The sequence below is a fragment of the Phyllobates terribilis genome, unplaced genomic scaffold (assembly GCF_046119375.1).
Source record: "Phyllobates terribilis strain yellow unplaced genomic scaffold, ASM4611937v1 Scaffold_5__5_contigs__length_657084704, whole genome shotgun sequence".
NCBI lineage: Eukaryota > Metazoa > Chordata > Amphibia > Anura > Dendrobatidae > Phyllobates > Phyllobates terribilis.
The window spans coordinates 652,942,022-652,956,563 of NW_027362765.1; the positions used below are offsets into that span (position 1 = coordinate 652,942,022).

Here is a 14,542-nt window from a genome sequence, read left to right on the forward strand (position 1 = left end):
ATTTGCTAAATAGATGGTGTGTGTGCAACAATATACTGAAAGGTCAATTATATTGTGCAGCTTATCTCACCACCTGTAGTTATTTAGGTGAAAGCTCCAAAATGCTTGCCTAATATGTCTGTTTATCCAAAAGGAAGTAAAAAGGGAGAGCTAGAAAGATAGCATTGCATCACATTACATGGCAATGCAATGCACAGTTGCTGAAGTTGAACCAAAATGAGCTTGTAATCTGGCTTCTGCAACTTTGAACATGAAAAATCCAATGAGGAGAAGAAAAGCAAAGCCAAAGAGTCCATCCCAAAATCCGACAAACAAGCAAAATGAACAAAAAACATTGAATTCAATTCTTTCTGATTTTAGAAACTGCATTAAAGAAGGGGTGCACCGGTCCTGGAGATACTGCAATACCAGGTCAATGCGTGGAGTGGACAGAGCAAGCTCTTTTTCCATCTCCCTGTTCTAAAAATCCATTTAATATATGGTCCCCAGATAGGGGACGTATCAGATATTAAACTGATAAGAACAGATACTACACTTGATCTTAGCCAAAAGGCCGAGAAGCGATAACCAGAATTGGTTTCAAACTACGGAGCCACCCAAGGATCCTGAAAAGTCCATTTGTGGAGATGAGCTCCTGGACTCCCGTTAAGAAGACATGTTGTCAACCTCTAGATCCCTTACATGCCTGCACTTTTCGGCTTGCTGCTGCTGCAATCCACGCGTTTTAGATCTGCATAACTCCACCTCTTTAAACACAGCACCTTCACCCCCTGCTGTTCCCACCCGCCTCAACACCGTTGGAAGGGAGGAGAACCAATTAAGGCGGGGGGTGGGGTGGAACGAGCAGCTGTCTACCCTTAGCAGGAGGGCTCCTGATTACATACCTCTCCTGCTGCTGCTGCTGCTGGCTGTCCAGCAGCAGACTGAAGGTGGCTGCTGCTGTGCACAGGTATATAAAGGCTCAGAGCCTATTATGACACGCGCAGCCAGCGTTCCATTGCCACATTCCATCTACTGCAGGCAGGATACCTGGCTGGCTGAATGTCGCTGAGAAGCTCACAGAGACCGCCATAAGCAACAGTTTAACAGAATGCCACAGACTAATCAACCAAACTTTTTGGGTTGGGTTCTCTTTTATAGTCTGCAGGCATTAAATGAAAGAAGTCAGTGTTCCAGCAGAAGGAGACAACGTTTCAGAAAAGGCATTGTAGCAAACCAAAAAAGAAATTTTAAGCGCAGCAGAGTAACCAGCGCACATACCTGTTAGCTCAGGTGAGTTTAAAAGGCTGCTGTTGATAACAAGGGCATTTGCTAAATAGATGGTGTGTGTGCAACAATATACTGAAAGGTCAATTATATTGTGCAGCTTATCTCACCACCTGTAGTTATTTAGGTGAAAGCTCCAAAATGCTTGCCTAATATGTCTGTTTATCCAAAAGGAAGTAAAAAGGGAGAGCTAGAAAGATAGCATTGCATCACATTACATGGCAATGCAATGCACAGTTGCTGAAGTTGAACCAAAATGAGCTTGTAATCTGGCTTCTGCAACTTTGAACATGAAAAATCCAATGAGGAGAAGAAAAGCAAAGCCAAAGAGTCCATCCCAAAATCCGACAAACAAGCAAAATGAACAAAAAACATTGAATTCAATTCTTTCTGATTTTAGAAACTGCATTAAAGAAGGGGTGCACCGGTCCTGGAGATACTGCAATACCAGGTCAATGCGTGGAGTGGACAGAGCAAGCTCTTTTTCCATCTCCCTGTTCTAAAAATCCATTTAATATATGGTCCCCAGATAGGGGACGTATCAGATATTAAACTGATAAGAACAGATTTTTTTTTGATTGAAGCTGCATCCAAGGCACTGAAAAATGTGACCGAAGTCACACCAAAACAGCGCACGAGGCGAGGATTCATGTGGACCCTTCCCGGAGGAGAGGGTCCCCAATAAACCATCCCCATCCCTCCGAGCCAGAAGGCCACAGCGAGGGTCAGGGATCTCCGATGCTCTCCCCAGCCGAAGCCGGAGAAGAGCCGTTTTCGTGCTCCCAGCTTCCATCTAGGCTGCCACCCTAGTGGATCTGGAGCCTGTGTTGGTTTCTCAGCCCAAAGCTGACCGGACCTCCGACCGGGTTTATAAAAATTCCCCTTCCTAGCCCGGAGGCCAGGAAAAGGGGGGGTTGCTCAGAAAGTATGATTGGCAAAGGTGCGGCGTGCTACGAAGCCAAGTCTTTCTGGGGTTCCCAGTCCCAGTAAGCTTGGACTCCCACCAGGGCGCCTACTCCTGGGGCACATTGCTCCAAAGCCCTCACACTTACCCAGCCTAGTGACTTCGATCCTGGAGGGCCATGTTTTCCATCAGATAACTCTATGAGCCACCTGGCGTACTAACAAGTGCACCAAACCAGTGTGTAATATGCATCAATTTACTAGGGCAGCCCAAGGACAAAACTGCCTTTTCAAAAGATACTACACTTGATCTTAGCCAAAAGGCCGAGAAGCGATAACCAGAATTGGTTTCAAACTACGGAGCCACCCAAGGATCCTGAAAAGTCCATTTGTGGAGATGAGCTCCTGGACTCCCGTTAAGAAGACATGTTGTCAACCTCTAGATCCCTTACATGCCTGCACTTTTCGGCTTGCTGCTGCTGCAATCCACGCGTTTTAGATCTGCATAACTCCACCTCTTTAAACACAGCACCTTCACCCCCTGCTGTTCCCACCCGCCTCAACACCGTTGGAAGGGAGGAGAACCAATTAAGGCGGGGGGTGGGGTGGAACGAGCAGCTGTCTACCCTTAGCAGGAGGGCTCCTGATTACATACCTCTCCTGCTGCTGCTGCTGCTGGCTGTCCAGCAGCAGACTGAAGGTGGCTGCTGCTGTGCACAGGTATATAAAGGCTCAGAGCCTATTATGACACGCGCAGCCAGCGTTCCATTGCCACATTCCATCTACTGCAGGCAGGATACCTGGCTGGCTGAATGTCGCTGAGAAGCTCACAGAGACCGCCATAAGCAACAGTTTAACAGAATGCCACAGACTAATCAACCAAACTTTTTGGGTTGGGTTCTCTTTTATAGTCTGCAGGCATTAAATGAAAGAAGTCAGTGTTCCAGCAGAAGGAGACAACGTTTCAGAAAAGGCATTGTAGCAAACCAAAAAAGAAATTTTAAGCGCAGCAGAGTAACCAGCGCACATACCTGTTAGCTCAGGTGAGTTTAAAAGGCTGCTGTTGATAACAAGGGCATTTGCTAAATAGATGGTGTGTGTGCAACAATATACTGAAAGGTCAATTATATTGTGCAGCTTATCTCACCACCTGTAGTTATTTAGGTGAAAGCTCCAAAATGCTTGCCTAATATGTCTGTTATCCAAAAGGAAGTAAAAAGGGAGAGCTAGAAAGATAGCATTGCATCACATTACATGGCAATGCAATGCACAGTTGCTGAAGTTGAACCAAAATGAGCTTGTAATCTGGCTTCTGCAACTTTGAACATGAAAAATCCAATGAGGAGAAGAAAAGCAAAGCCAAAGAGTCCATCCCAAAATCCGACAAACAAGCAAAATGAACAAAAAACATTGAATTCAATTCTTTCTGATTTTAGAAACTGCATTAAAGAAGGGGTGCACCGTTCCTGGAGATACTGCAATACCAGGTCAATGCGTGGAGTGGACAGAGCAAGCTCTTTTTCCATCTCCCTGTTCTAAAAATCCATTTAATATATGGTCCCCAGATAGGGGACGTATCAGATATTAAACTGATAAGAACAGATACTACACTTGATCTTAGCCAAAAGGCCGAGAAGCGATAACCAGAATTGGTTTCAAACTACGGAGCCACCCAAGGATCCTGAAAAGTCCATTTGTGGAGATGAGCTCCTGGACTCCCGTTAAGAAGACATGTTGTCAACCTCTAGATCCCTTACATGCCTGCACTTTTCGGCTTGCTGCTGCTGCAATCCACGCGTTTTAGATCTGCATAACTCCACCTCTTTAAACACAGCACCTTCACCCCCTGCTGTTCCCACCCGCCTCAACACCGTTGGAAGGGAGGAGAACCAAATAAGGCGGGGGGTGGGGTGGAACGAGCAGCTGTCTACCCTTAGCAGGAGGGCTCCTGATTACATACCTCTCCTGCTGCTGCTGCTGCTGGCTGTCCAGCAGCAGACTGAAGGTGGCTGCTGCTGTGCACAGGTATATAAAGGCTCAGAGCCTATTATGACACGCGCAGCCAGCGTTCCATTGCCACATTCCATCTACTGCAGGCAGGATACCTGGCTGGCTGAATGTCGCTGAGAAGCTCACAGAGACCGCCATAAGCAACAGTTTAACAGAATGCCACAGACTAATCAACCAAACTTTTTGGGTTGGGTTCTCTTTTATAGTCTGCAGGCATTAAATGAAAGAAGTCAGTGTTCCAGCAGAAGGAGACAACGTTTCAGAAAAGGCATTGTAGCAAACCAAAAAAGAAATTTTAAGCGCAGCAGAGTAACCAGCGCACATACCTGTTAGCTCAGGTGAGTTTAAAAGGCTGCTGTTGATAACAAGGGCATTTGCTAAATAGATGGTGTGTGTGCAACAATATACTGAAAGGTCAATTATATTGTGCAGCTTATCTCACCACCTGTAGTTATTTAGGTGAAAGCTCCAAAATGCTTGCCTAATATGTCTGTTTATCCAAAAGGAAGTTAAAAGGGAGAGCTAGAAAGAGAGCATTGCATCACATTACATGGCAATGCAATGCACAGTTGCTGAAGTTGAACCAAAATGAGCTTGTAATCTGGCTTCTGCAACTTTGAACATGAAAAATCCAATGAGGAGAAGAAAAGCAAAGCCAAAGAGTCCATCCCAAAATCCGACAAACAAGCAAAATGAACAAAAAACATTGAATTCAATTCTTTCTGATTTTAGAAACTGCATTAAAGAAGGGGTGCACCGGTCCTGGAGATACTGCAATACCAGGTCAATGCGTGGAGTGGACAGAGCAAGCTCTTTTTCCATCTCCCTGTTCTAAAAATCCATTTAATATATGGTCCCCAGATAGGGGACGTATCAGATATTAAACTGATAAGAACAGATACTACACTTGATCTTAGCCAAAAGGCCGAGAAGCGATAACCAGAATTGGTTTCAAACTACGGAGCCACCCAAGGATCCTGAAAAGTCCATTTGTGGAGATGAGCTCCTGGACTCCCGTTAAGAAGACATGTTGTCAACCTCTAGATCCCTTACATGCCTGCACTTTTCGGCTTGCTGCTGCTGCAATCCACGCGTTTTAGATCTGCATAACTCCACCTCTTTAAACACAGCACCTTCACCCCCTGCTGTTCCCACCCGCCTCAACACCGTTGGAAGGGAGGAGAACCAATTAAGGCGGGGGGTGGGGTGGAACGAGCAGCTGTCTACCCTTAGCAGGAGGGCTCCTAATTACATACCTCTCCTGCTGCTGCTGCTGCTGGCTGTCCAGCAGCAGACTGAAGGTGGCTGCTGCTGTGCACAGGTATATAAAGGCTCAGAGCCTATTATGACACGCGCAGCCAGCGTTCCATTGCCACATTCCATCTACTGCAGACAGGATACCTGGCTGGCTGAATGTCGCTGAGAAGCTCACAGAGACCGCCATAAGCAACAGTTTAACAGAATGCCACAGACTAATCAACCAAACTTTTTGGGTTGGGTTCTCTTTTATAGTCTGCAGGCATTAAATGAAAGAAGTCAGTGTTCCAGCAGAAGGAGACAACGTTTCAGAAAAGGCATTGTAGCAAACCAAAAAAGAAATTTTAAGCGCAGCAGAGTAACCAGCGCACATACCTGTTAGCTCAGGTGAGTTTAAAAGGCTGCTGTTGATAACAAGGGCATTTGCTAAATAGATGGTGTGTGTGCAACAATATACTGAAAGGTCAATTATATTGTGCAGCTTATCTCACCACCTGTAGTTATTTAGGTGAAAGCTCCAAAATGCTTGCCTAATATGTCTGTTTATCCAAAAGGAAGTAAAAAGGGAGAGCTAGAAAGATAGCATTGCATCACATTACATGGCAATGCAATGCACAGTTGCTGAAGTTGAACCAAAATGAGCTTGTAATCTGGCTTCTGCAACTTTGAACATGAAAAATCCAATGAGGAGAAGAAAAGCAAAGCCAAAGAGTCCATCCCAAAATCCGACAAACAAGCAAAATGAACAAAATACATTGAATTCAATTCTTTCTGATTTTAGAAACTGCATTAAAGAAGGGGTGCACCGGTCCTGGAGATACTGCAATACCAGGTCAATGCGTGGAGTGGACAGAGCAAGCTCTTTTTCCATCTCCCTGTTCTAAAAATCCATTTAATATATGGTCCCCAGACAGGGGACGTATCAGATATTAAACTGATAAGAACAGATACTACACTTGATCTTAGCCAAAAGGCCGAGAAGCGATAACCAGAATTGGTTTCAAACTACGGAGCCACCCAAGGATCCTGAAAAGTCCATTTGTGGAGATGAGCTCCTGGACTCCCGTTAAGAAGACATGTTGTCAACCTCTAGATCCCTTACATGCCTGCACTTTTCGGCTTGCTGCTGCTGCAATCCACGCGTTTTAGATCTGCATAACTCCACCTCTTTAAACACAGCACCTTCACCCCCTGCTGTTCCCACCCGCCTCAACACCGTTGGAAGGGAGGAGAACCAATTAAGGCGGGGGGTGGGGTGGAACGAGCAGCTGTCTACCCTTAGCAGGAGGGCTCCTGATTACATACCTCTCCTGCTGCTGCTGCTGCTGGCTGTCCAGCAGCAGACTGAAGGTGGCTTTTGCTGTGCACAGGTATATAAAGGCTCAGAGCCTATTATGACACGCGCAGCCAGCGTTCCATTGCCACATTCCATCTACTGCAGGCAGGATACCTGGCTGGCTGAATGTCGCTGAGAAGCTCACAGAGACCGCCATAAGCAACAGTTTAACAGAATGCCACAGACTAATCAACCAAACTTTTTGGGTTGGGTTCTCTTTTATAGTCTGCAGGCATTAAATGAAAGAAGTCAGTGTTCCAGCAGAAGGAGACAACGTTTCAGAAAAGGCATTGTAGCAAACCAAAAAAGAAATTTTAAGCGCAGCAGAGTAACCAGCGCACATACCTGTTAGCTCAGGTGAGTTTAAAAGGCTGCTGTTGATAACAAGGGCATTTGCTAAATAGATGGTGTGTGTGCAACAATATACTGAAAGGTCAATTATATTGTGCAGCTTATCTCACCACCTGTAGTTATTTAGGTGAAAGCTCCAAAATGCTTGCCTAATATGTCTGTTTATCCAAAAGGAAGTAAAAAGGGAGAGCTAGAAAGATAGCATTGCATCACATTACATGGCAATGCAATGCACAGTTGCTGAAGTTGAACCAAAATGAGCTTGTAATCTGGCTTCTGCAACTTTGAACATGAAAAATCCAATGAGGAGAAGAAAAGCAAAGCCAAAGAGTCCATCCCAAAATCCGACAAACAAGCAAAATGAACAAAAAACATTGAATTCAATTCTTTCTGATTTTAGAAACTGCATTAAAGAAGGGGTGCACCGGTCCTGGAGATACTGCAATACCAGGTCAATGCGTGGAGTGGACAGAGCAAGCTCTTTTTCCATCTCCCTGTTCTAAAAATCCATTTAATATATGGTCCCCAGATAGGGGACGTATCAGATATTAAACTGATAAGAACAGATACTACACTTGATCTTAGCCAAAAGGCCGAGAAGCGATAACCAGAATTGGTTTCAAACTACGGAGCCACCCAAGGATCCTGAAAAGTCCATTTGTGGAGATGAGCTCCTGGACTCCCGTTAAGAAGACATGTTGTCAACCTCTAGATCCCTTACATGCCTGCACTTTTCGGCTTGCTGCTGCTGCAATCCACGCGTTTTAGATCTGCATAACTCCACCTCTTTAAACACAGCACCTTCACCCCCTGCTGTTCCCACCCGCCTCAACACCGTTGGAAGGGAGGAGAACCAATTAAGGCGGGGGGTGGGGTGGAACGAGCAGCTGTCTACCCTTAGCAGGAGGGCTCCTGATTACATACCTCTCCTGCTGCTGCTGGCTGTCCAGCAGCAGACTGAAGGTGGCTGCTGCTGTGCACAGGTATATAAAGGCTCAGAGCCTATTATGACACGCGCAGCCAGCGTTCCATTGCCACATTCCATCTACTGCAGGCAGGATACCTGGCTGGCTGAATGTCGCTGAGAAGCTCACAGAGACCGCCATAAGCAACAGTTTAACAGAATGCCACAGACTAATCAACCAAACTTTTTGGGTTGGGTTCTCTTTTATAGTCTGCAGGCATTAAATGAAAGAAGTCAGTGTTCCAGCAGAAGGAGACAACGTTTCAGAAAAGGCATTGTAGCAAACCAAAAAAGAAATTTTAAGCGCAGCAGAGTAACCAGCGCACATACCTGTTAGCTCAGGTGAGTTTAAAAGGCTTCTGTTGATAACAAGGGCATTTGCTAAATAGATGGTGTGTGTGCAACAATATACTGAAAGGTCAATTATATTGTGCAGCTTATCTCACCACCTGTAGTTATTTAGGTGAAAGCTCCAAAATGCTTGCCTAATATGTCTGTTTATCCAAAAGGAAGTAAAAAGGGAGAGCTAGAAAGATAGCATTGCATCACATTACATGGCAATGCAATGCACAGTTGCTGAAGTTGAACCAAAATGAGCTTGTAATCTGGCTTCTGCAACTTTGAACATGAAAAATCCAATGAGGAGAAGAAAAGCAAAGCCAAAGAGTCCATCCCAAAATCCGACAAACAAGCAAAATGAACAAAAAACATTGAATTCAATTCTTTCTGATTTTAGAAACTGCATTAAAGAAGGGGTGCACCGGTCCTGGAGATACTGCAATACCAGGTCAATGCGTGGAGTGGACAGAGCAAGCTCTTTTTCCATCTCCCTGTTCTAAAAATCCATTTAATATATGGTCCCCAGATAGGGGACGTATCAGATATTAAACTGATAAGAACAGATACTACACTTGATCTTAGCCAAAAGGCCGAGAAGCGATAACCAGAATTGGTTTCAAACTACGGAGCCACCCAAGGATCCTGAAAAGTCCATTTGTGGAGATGAGCTCCTGGACTCCCGTTAAGAAGACATGTTGTCAACCTCTAGATCCCTTACATGCCTGCACTTTTCGGCTTGCTGCTGCTGCAATCCACGCGTTTTAGATCTGCATAACTCCACCTCTTTAAACACAGCACCTTCACCCCCTGCTGTTCCCACCCGCCTCAACACCGTTGGAAGGGAGGAGAACCAATTAAGGCGGGGGGTGGGGTGGAACGAGCAGCTGTCTACCCTTAGCAGGAGGGCTCCTGATTACATACCTCTCCTGCTGCTGCTGCTGCTGGCTGTCCAGCAGCAGACTGAAGGTGGCTGCTGCTGTGCACAGGTATATAAAGGCTCAGAGCCTATTATGACACGCGCAGCCAGCGTTCCATTGCCACATTCCATCTACTGCAGGCAGGATACCTGGCTGGCTGAATGTCGCTGAGAAGCTCACAGAGACCGCCATAAGCAACAGTTTAACAGAATGCCACAGACTAATCAACCAAACTTTTTGGGTTGGGTTCTCTTTTATAGTCTGCAGGCATTAAATGAAAGAAGTCAGTGTTCCAGCAGAAGGAGACAACGTTTCAGAAAAGGCATTGTAGCAAACCAAAAAAGAAATTTTAAGCGCAGCAGAGTAACCAGCGCACATACCTGTTAGCTCAGGTGAGTTTAAAAGGCTGCTGTTGATAACAAGGGCATTTGCTAAATAGATGGTGTGTGTGCAACAATATACTGAAAGGTCAATTATATTGTGCAGCTTATCTCACCACCTGTAGTTATTTAGGTGAAAGCTCCAAAATGCTTGCCTAATATGTCTGTTTATCCAAAAGGAAGTTAAAAGGGAGAGCTAGAAAGAGAGCATTGCATCACATTACATGGCAATGCAATGCACAGTTGCTGAAGTTGAACCAAAATGAGCTTGTAATCTGGCTTCTGCAACTTTGAACATGAAAAATCCAATGAGGAGAAGAAAAGCAAAGCCAAAGAGTCCATCCCAAAATCCGACAAACAAGCAAAATGAACAAAAAACATTGAATTCAATTCTTTCTGATTTTAGAAACTGCATTAAAGAAGGGGTGCACCGGTCCTGGAGATACTGCAATACCAGGTCAATGCGTGGAGTGGACAGAGCAAGCTCTTTTTCCATCTCCCTGTTCTAAAAATCCATTTAATATATGGTCCCCAGATAGGGGACGTATCAGATATTAAACTGATAAGAACAGATACTACACTTGATCTTAGCCAAAAGGCCGAGAAGCGATAACCAGAATTGGTTTCAAACTACGGAGCCACCCAAGGATCCTGAAAAGTCCATTTGTGGAGATGAGCTCCTGGACTCCCGTTAAGAAGACATGTTGTCAACCTCTAGATCCCTTACATGCCTGCACTTTTCGGCTTGCTGCTGCTGCAATCCACGCGTTTTAGATCTGCATAACTCCACCTCTTTAAACACAGCACCTTCACCCCCTGCTGTTCCCACCCGCCTCAACACCGTTGGAAGGGAGGAGAACCAATTAAGGCGGGGGGTGGGGTGGAACGAGCAGCTGTCTACCCTTAGCAGGAGGGCTCCTAATTACATACCTCTCCTGCTGCTGCTGCTGCTGGCTGTCCAGCAGCAGACTGAAGGTGGCTGCTGCTGTGCACAGGTATATAAAGGCTCAGAGCCTATTATGACACGCGCAGCCAGCGTTCCATTGCCACATTCCATCTACTGCAGGCAGGATACCTGGCTGGCTGAATGTCGCTGAGAAGCTCACAGAGACCGCCATAAGCAACAGTTTAACAGAATGCCACAGACTAATCAACCAAACTTTTTGGGTTGGGTTCTCTTTTATAGTCTGCAGGCATTAAATGAAAGAAGTCAGTGTTCCAGCAGAAGGAGACAACGTTTCAGAAAAGGCATTGTAGCAAACCAAAAAAGAAATTTTAAGCGCAGCAGAGTAACCAGCGCACATACCTGTTAGCTCAGGTGAGTTTAAAAGGCTGCTGTTGATAACAAGGGCATTTGCTAAATAGATGGTGTGTGTGCAACAATATACTGAAAGGTCAATTATATTGTGCAGCTTATCTCACCACCTGTAGTTATTTAGGTGAAAGCTCCAAAATGCTTGCCTAATATGTCTGTTTATCCAAAAGGAAGTAAAAAGGGAGAGCTAGAAAGATAGCATTGCATCACATTACATGGCAATGCAATGCACAGTTGCTGAAGTTGAACCAAAATGAGCTTGTAATCTGGCTTCTGCAACTTTGAACATGAAAAATCCAATGAGGAGAAGAAAAGCAAAGCCAAAGAGTCCATCCCAAAATCCGACAAACAAGCAAAATGAACAAAATACATTGAATTCAATTCTTTCTGATTTTAGAAACTGCATTAAAGAAGGGGTGCACCGGTCCTGGAGATACTGCAATACCAGGTCAATGCGTGGAGTGGACAGAGCAAGCTCTTTTTCCATCTCCCTGTTCTAAAAATCCATTTAATATATGGTCCCCAGACAGGGGACGTATCAGATATTAAACTGATAAGAACAGATACTACACTTGATCTTAGCCAAAAGGCCGAGAAGCGATAACCAGAATTGGTTTCAAACTACGGAGCCACCCAAGGATCCTGAAAAGTCCATTTGTGGAGATGAGCTCCTGGACTCCCGTTAAGAAGACATGTTGTCAACCTCTAGATCCCTTACATGCCTGCACTTTTCGGCTTGCTGCTGCTGCAATCCACGCGTTTTAGATCTGCATAACTCCACCTCTTTAAACACAGCACCTTCACCCCCTGCTGTTCCCACCCGCCTCAACACCGTTGGAAGGGAGGAGAACCAATTAAGGCGGGGGGTGGGGTGGAACGAGCAGCTGTCTACCCTTAGCAGGAGGGCTCCTGATTACATACCTCTCCTGCTGCTGCTGCTGGCTGTCCAGCAGCAGACTGAAGGTGGCTTTTGCTGTGCACAGGTATATAAAGGCTCAGAGCCTATTATGACACGCGCAGCCAGCGTTCCATTGCCACATTCCATCTACTGCAGGCAGGATACCTGGCTGGCTGAATGTCGCTGAGAAGCTCACAGAGACCGCCATAAGCAACAGTTTAACAGAATGCCACAGACTAATCAACCAAACTTTTTGGGTTGGGTTCTCTTTTATAGTCTGCAGGCATTAAATGAAAGAAGTCAGTGTTCCAGCAGAAGGAGACAACGTTTCAGAAAAGGCATTGTAGCAAACCAAAAAAGAAATTTTAAGCGCAGCAGAGTAACCAGCGCACATACCTGTTAGCTCAGGTGAGTTTAAAAGGCTGCTGTTGATAACAAGGGCATTTGCTAAATAGATGGTGTGTGTGCAACAATATACTGAAAGGTCAATTATATTGTGCAGCTTATCTCACCACCTGTAGTTATTTAGGTGAAAGCTCCAAAATGCTTGCCTAATATGTCTGTTTATCCAAAAGGAAGTAAAAAGGGAGAGCTAGAAAGATAGCATTGCATCACATTACATGGCAATGCAATGCACAGTTGCTGAAGTTGAACCAAAATGAGCTTGTAATCTGGCTTCTGCAACTTTGAACATGAAAAATCCAATGAGGAGAAGAAAAGCAAAGCCAAAGAGTCCATCCCAAAATCCGACAAACAAGCAAAATGAACAAAAAACATTGAATTCAATTCTTTCTGATTTTAGAAACTGCATTAAAGAAGGGGTGCACCGGTCCTGGAGATACTGCAATACCAGGTCAATGCGTGGAGTGGACAGAGCAAGCTCTTTTTCCATCTCCCTGTTCTAAAAATCCATTTAATATATGGTCCCCAGATAGGGGACATATCAGATATTAAACTGATAAGAACAGATACTACACTTGATCTTAGCCAAAAGGCCGAGAAGCGATAACCAGAATTGGTTTCAAACTACGGAGCCACCCAAGGATCCTGAAAAGTCCATTTGTGGAGATGAGCTCCTGGACTCCCGTTAAGAAGACATGTTGTCAACCTCTAGATCCCTTACATGCCTGCACTTTTCGGCTTGCTGCTGCTGCAATCCACGCGTTTTAGATCTGCATAACTCCACCTCTTTAAACACAGCACCTTCACCCCCTGCTGTTCCCACCCGCCTCAACACCGTTGGAAGGGAGGAGAACCAATTAAGGCGGGGGGTGGGGTGGAACGAGCAGCTGTCTACCCTTAGCAGGAGGGCTCCTGATTACATACCTCTCCTGCTGCTGCTGGCTGTCCAGCAGCAGACTGAAGGTGGCTGCTGCTGTGCACAGGTATATAAAGGCTCAGAGCCTATTATGACACGCGCAGCCAGCGTTCCATTGCCACATTCCATCTACTGCAGGCAGGATACCTGGCTGGCTGAATGTCGCTGAGAAGCTCACAGAGACCGCCATAAGCAACAGTTTAACAGAATGCCACAGACTAATCAACCAAACTTTTTGGGTTGGGTTCTCTTTTATAGTCTGCAGGCATTAAATGAAAGAAGTCAGTGTTCCAGCAGAAGGAGACAACGTTTCAGAAAAGGCATTGTAGCAAACCAAAAAAGAAATTTTAAGCGCAGCAGAGTAACCAGCGCACATACCTGTTAGCTCAGGTGAGTTTAAAAGGCTTCTGTTGATAACAAGGGCATTTGCTAAATAGATGGTGTGTGTGCAACAATATACTGAAAGGTCAATTATATTGTGCAGCTTATCTCACCACCTGTAGTTATTTAGGTGAAAGCTCCAAAATGCTTGCCTAATATGTCTGTTTATCCAAAAGGAAGTAAAAAGGGAGAGCTAGAAAGATAGCATTGCATCACATTACATGGCAATGCAATGCACAGTTGCTGAAGTTGAACCAAAATGAGCTTGTAATCTGGCTTCTGCAACTTTGAACATGAAAAATCCAATGAGGAGAAGAAAAGCAAAGCCAAAGAGTCCATCCCAAAATCCGACAAACAAGCAAAATGAACAAAAAACATTGAATTCAATTCTTTCTGATTTTAGAAACTGCATTAAAGAAGGGGTGCACCGGTCCTGGAGATACTGCAATACCAGGTCAATGCGTGGAGTGGACAGAGCAAGCTCTTTTTCCATCTCCCTGTTCTAAAAATCCATTTAATATATGGTCCCCAGATAGGGGACGTATCAGATATTAAACTGATAAGAACAGATACTACACTTGATCTTAGCCAAAAGGCCGAGAAGCGATAACCAGAATTGGTTTCAAAGTACGGAGCCACCCAAGGATCCTGAAAAGTCCATTTGTGGAGATGAGCTCCTGGACTCCCGTTAAGAAGACATGTTGTCAACCTCTAGATCCCTTACATGCCTGCACTTTTCGGCTTGCTGCTGCTGCAATCCACGCGTTTTAGATCTGCATAACTCCACCTCTTTAAACACAGCACCTTCACCCCCTGCTGTTCCCACCCGCCTCAACACCGTTGGAAGGGAGGAGAACCAATTAAGGCGGGGGGTGGGGTGGAACGAGCAGCTGTCTACCCTTAGCAG

General features: G+C 45.2%; 11 non-coding genes and 1 pseudogene across 11 annotated transcripts; all 12 read right to left on the bottom strand.

The window, feature by feature from the left end:
• Positions 1 to 374: 374 nt before the first annotated feature.
• Positions 375 to 565, bottom strand: LOC141274945 (U2 spliceosomal RNA). Its single transcript, XR_012323205.1, has one exon. It is a non-coding gene; the product is annotated as a U2 spliceosomal RNA (small nuclear RNA).
• A 1,115-nt stretch (positions 566 to 1,680) lies between these two features.
• LOC141150228 (U2 spliceosomal RNA) lies at positions 1,681 to 1,865 on the bottom strand. The gene has a single exon (XR_012246486.1). It is a non-coding gene; the product is annotated as a U2 spliceosomal RNA (small nuclear RNA).
• Positions 1,866 to 2,389: 524 nt separating this feature from the next.
• LOC141151107 (U2 spliceosomal RNA) lies at positions 2,390 to 2,505 on the bottom strand (annotated as a pseudogene).
• A 1,114-nt stretch (positions 2,506 to 3,619) lies between these two features.
• On the bottom strand, positions 3,620 to 3,810 carry LOC141274016 (U2 spliceosomal RNA). Its single transcript, XR_012322312.1, has one exon. It is a non-coding gene; the product is annotated as a U2 spliceosomal RNA (small nuclear RNA).
• A 1,115-nt stretch (positions 3,811 to 4,925) lies between these two features.
• LOC141274946 (U2 spliceosomal RNA) lies at positions 4,926 to 5,116 on the bottom strand. The gene has a single exon (XR_012323206.1). It is a non-coding gene; the product is annotated as a U2 spliceosomal RNA (small nuclear RNA).
• Positions 5,117 to 6,231: 1,115 nt separating this feature from the next.
• LOC141149680 (U2 spliceosomal RNA) lies at positions 6,232 to 6,422 on the bottom strand. The gene has a single exon (XR_012245970.1). It is a non-coding gene; the product is annotated as a U2 spliceosomal RNA (small nuclear RNA).
• A 1,115-nt stretch (positions 6,423 to 7,537) lies between these two features.
• LOC141274947 (U2 spliceosomal RNA) lies at positions 7,538 to 7,728 on the bottom strand. The gene has a single exon (XR_012323207.1). It is a non-coding gene; the product is annotated as a U2 spliceosomal RNA (small nuclear RNA).
• A 1,109-nt stretch (positions 7,729 to 8,837) lies between these two features.
• On the bottom strand, positions 8,838 to 9,028 carry LOC141274948 (U2 spliceosomal RNA). Its single transcript, XR_012323208.1, has one exon. It is a non-coding gene; the product is annotated as a U2 spliceosomal RNA (small nuclear RNA).
• A 1,115-nt stretch (positions 9,029 to 10,143) lies between these two features.
• Positions 10,144 to 10,334, bottom strand: LOC141274949 (U2 spliceosomal RNA). Its single transcript, XR_012323209.1, has one exon. It is a non-coding gene; the product is annotated as a U2 spliceosomal RNA (small nuclear RNA).
• A 1,115-nt stretch (positions 10,335 to 11,449) lies between these two features.
• Positions 11,450 to 11,640, bottom strand: LOC141149681 (U2 spliceosomal RNA). Its single transcript, XR_012245971.1, has one exon. It is a non-coding gene; the product is annotated as a U2 spliceosomal RNA (small nuclear RNA).
• A 1,112-nt stretch (positions 11,641 to 12,752) lies between these two features.
• Positions 12,753 to 12,943, bottom strand: LOC141274168 (U2 spliceosomal RNA). Its single transcript, XR_012322456.1, has one exon. It is a non-coding gene; the product is annotated as a U2 spliceosomal RNA (small nuclear RNA).
• Positions 12,944 to 14,052: 1,109 nt separating this feature from the next.
• Positions 14,053 to 14,243, bottom strand: LOC141274950 (U2 spliceosomal RNA). The gene has a single exon (XR_012323210.1). It is a non-coding gene; the product is annotated as a U2 spliceosomal RNA (small nuclear RNA).
• Between the last annotated feature and the right edge of the window lie 299 nt (positions 14,244 to 14,542).